Source organism: Propithecus coquereli, unplaced genomic scaffold (assembly GCF_000956105.1).
Source record: "Propithecus coquereli isolate 6110/MARCELLA unplaced genomic scaffold, Pcoq_1.0 Scaffold75, whole genome shotgun sequence".
Classification (NCBI taxonomy): Eukaryota; Metazoa; Chordata; class Mammalia; order Primates; family Indriidae; genus Propithecus; species Propithecus coquereli.
Window position 1 is genome coordinate 2,187,860 of NW_012153618.1, and position 3,916 is coordinate 2,191,775.

The window sequence follows — 3,916 nt, forward strand, 5'->3', positions numbered from 1 at the left end:
ATCCTCCTGCCTCAGCCTCCCGGGTAGCTGGGACTACAGGCACGCGCCACTGTGCCGGCTAATTTTCTCTATTTTTAGTTGTTTGGCCAATTTCTTTCTGTTTTTAGTAGAGATGGGGTCTTGCTCCTGCTCAGGCTGGTCTCGAACTCCTGAGCTCAAGCAATCCTCCTGCCTCAGCCTCCCAGAATGCTAGGATAACAGGTGTGAGCCACTGCACCCAGCCAAGAACTGGTTGTTAAACATTGACCAGCACACCACTGATGTGAGGTCATGAAAACATGTATTAAATAGAAAAAGTGAAGCTAACCCAGGCTATGTAGAATGGAATCTTTGGTAAGTGAAATAAAAAGTCAGAGTTGAAGAATTTATCACTCTGAGACTGTGATGCTCAGTGACAGGGTTTTAAGTTATCCCTGGCTTTTCCCCAGATTTGGAGAGGCTCAGTATCCTGAGATTTTTGAACTGGAGAAGAGAGCTAAATCTTCAACACTAGCTCCAGGGAGCAAAACAGATGGATGGCAGGGGGCACCCGGATTTGAACCAGGGACCTCTTGATCTGCAGTCAAATGCTCTACCCCTGAGCTATACCCCCTGATGTTAGGGTGGGTCTAAGTAATATCTTTCAGTTGTGTAGCCATGCCCAACGTTCCTATAAAATTTTACCACAGATGTTCACTTAGGCTGGGACTCATCAAAGTTGCCAAGCCTGCTTCACTACAATTTTATCTCCATAATGTAAAACAAGCAACAGGTTCCCCTTCTTATAGCGGGTTTGTTGCCCTTCCTGGAAAATGACTGACGCTGACATATAAATGTCCGTATACCTGGAACGGCCTTCAGAGTCACTAGTGTGTGCCCTTCACAGTGAACATTTGATTCAAAATAAATGTTCTTCCCAGGCACACACAGCTTCTTACTGACAAGTTTAGGATCTGAATCTACTCTTGCTGACTTTGGGTTCAGAACCCTGTGACTACCCAATGACTCTCTTATGTTCCTCTCGTCCCCGTTTTCTATTGGTTCACAGCTGGAGCCATATGAATAGATTTATACACACCCAAGACCATGGAGAGGAACTAAAATGTGGACTTAGAACAGCAGGAATGTGCCACAGCTCAAGGGCCACCAGGAAAAGCTAATGGGGAACTCCAGGATTTGAACTGGTGTATGTACCGTAGCCTTGAGCCCAGTCCTTAGAGTTTATGTCCTTAGGCGTTATCTTGAGAGCTTATTAAACATGCTGATATGATCTGGGATTAGGAACAAGCTCCTTGTTCAGTAGAACCTCTTGGAGAAATCCCTGCCACAGATGTAGATCTGTTTCCTTTTGCACCACCTTCAGGAAGACTTGTGTACTGAAACATGCAGGAAGGGAACGGGTGTGGAATTTTAGTGTCAGGCCCAGGATCAGCCAGAGCAGGTGGGAAGTGCCAGGATTTAAACCAAGGACCACAGTCAAGCTGCTTATCCTCTGAACTATGCGGTAGACCGGTGGTTCCTAATTTTAGGGTGCATCAGGGTATGGGGAGCTGAGGCTCAGGGAGTGGGCCTGGCAGGAGGGGGGAGCATTTCAGAGGAAGGATGAGTGAGTATGGGAGAAAACTAGGATGGAGGAGAGCAGGCTCAGCCAGGCACTAGGAGTGTGGACTACTACCTCTGCAGCACATACAAGTGGAATCCCGCTGAGGGGGGCAGAGTTCACGCCCAGGTATCTGGCTTGGGGATTTGAAGAGTTAGCAGTGCCAGTCACTCATACAGAGAGCTTGGGAGGAAGAGGAGGGGGAGAGGAAGGAAAAAGAGGGGAAGGGGGAAGGGGAAAAGAAAGGGGAGGAGGGAGAGGAAAGGGAGGAAGAGGAAAAAGGAGGAAGAAGAGGAAGGGGAGGAGGAGGAGTTTGTGTGTGGAATTCCTGAATGTGAAGTGCCTGTGAGATCTTTCTTGACTGGAAGGAGATACAGACTCGGTTGCCATGAGCATAGAGGGATGAACTGAAGCACGAGTGTAGATTAGCCCACAGGGTGAGACCAATCCATGGAATGAGATGAAGAAAATTTTATTTTAGGTGGGCAGGGGAAAGAGTGGTCAGCCAGGCAGGAGGACAGGGAAGGACCAGTGTCCTGAAAACAAAGGGAAGAGGAGAAGAGAGTTTTAAGAAGGGGAGAAAGACGACAATAATAATTTTTTAAAAATAAAAACAACACACAGTATGTACTGTGATAAGCATTGGTCTAAGTGTTTATATATATAAATATTTGTTGGCAACTGTTTATTGTCATTGGAAGGCAATTTTGATAAAGAGGTGGGAGGGGAGGGGGAAGACAGCCTGCCATGAATTGAGGAGTGAATTGGATTGACAAAGCAGAGTTGTGAAGACAGAGCAGGGTCAACAAACTGTTTCTCCAAGGGCTGGATAATAAGTATTTTCATCTTTGCAGCCGAGATGGTCTTTGTCACAACTACTTAGCTCTGCTGTTGTTGCATAAAAGTAGCCATAGATGATAAGTAAATGAATGAGTGTGGCTGTGTTCCAATAAGATTTTATTTACAAAAACAGGAAGTAGGCAGGATTTGGCCATGGGCTATAGTTCGCTGATCTCTGAGATAGAGCATACCTTCATGAAGAGTGCCTGGAAGGAAGGAAAAAAAAGGAACACAGGTTGGAGGATGTGTGTTTGTTTGAGAGAAAGAAAACAAAAAAATCACAAAAAGTTAAATCCCAGCAGAGGTTGCGAAATACAAATAAAATCCTAAGTTCCCCCACCTGACTTAACGGACCCCTTCTTGGCCAAGGGCACCCTAGAGAAACCTTAAAAACTGAGTTCTAGGCCATAAGGGGATGAGAGGTCAGACATACCTCATTATACCCCTCCATCACTAACCACCATTAGACTTTTTAAAGAGTTAAACAGAAAGTAGCCTTTTCAGAAGACTTGCTGCATCACTGATTTCAACCAACCACCTGATGCTGCAGCCAGACTCTCCTCCCTTTTTGTGGTTTCAACACAACAGCATTTCTTCCAGATAAGAAAGCATGGACTGGTTATGGCTGGTCCACAGATGCTGTATACAGGGCATTTCTGTGTCCTTTGTTTCACCTTTCGACATATAAAGCCTAATATTAATGCTTTTAAATATTAAGTATCTACCCCAAAGTGAACATGGGACTACCTAATATACATGTTTGCTTACTGCGCATGCACATGTCCATGTTCATAGCTCTTCCTATAACCTGTTGAATTATGTATACTTAGCTAACCCATTCAGCATAAATTTCTGTCTTACCCTTCCTCCTTCAAAATGCCTGCTTTCAGTTTCTGCCAGAGGCTATGCTTCCCAGCCTATAGAGTGACCATCTGCAGGCCTCAAGCTTTTATAAGAAATAAAACTCTCCTCTTCAAATTTTTGAATCTTGTGATTTTTTTGAGTCAACAAGGCTGAGTGGGGCAAGGTCCCTGAGCTGGTGCTGGGAGAACAGTGGTCAAGACCAGAAAGCCACTTGAGGCTCTATTTTCATCCAGTTTCATGCAGCCCAGTAGAGGAGGTAGTGATTTAGTGTCACCCATGCAATGAGGGAGACTGCACACAAAGGAACCCTGGAGTGCTTCATCAAACAAAGGAATATATAGGATTTGGGGCAAGACTGGAGGTTAGGAGAACTTCAGTGAAGCAGTCTCCAAGCAAAGTAAGGCTATGGCTGAGGGGATAGACCTCAGGTGTGGGCTGCAGAGTGGACCTGCGCTTCTGTTTCCCTGAACACTACACACTGAAATAGATATGGAATGTTGTGTCTAGAAACCCCTTACCTGAAGTTTTGCAAATAGGTTGGAAATTGAGACTGCTTCTCTGCCCAAAGTGACTTGGATCCTCCAGGCGAATGTGGGCTGTTTCAGCTCTAGAAGTTGGAAAAGGCAAAGAAAC

The 3,916-nt window shown here is 45.3% G+C and overlaps 1 non-coding gene across 1 annotated transcript; it reads right to left on the reverse strand.

The window, feature by feature from the left end:
* Nucleotides 1-520: 520 nt before the first annotated feature.
* TRNAC-GCA lies at nucleotides 521-592 on the reverse strand. The gene has a single exon. It is a non-coding gene; the product is annotated as a tRNA-Cys (tRNA).
* Nucleotides 593-3,916: the final 3,324 nt, after the last annotated feature.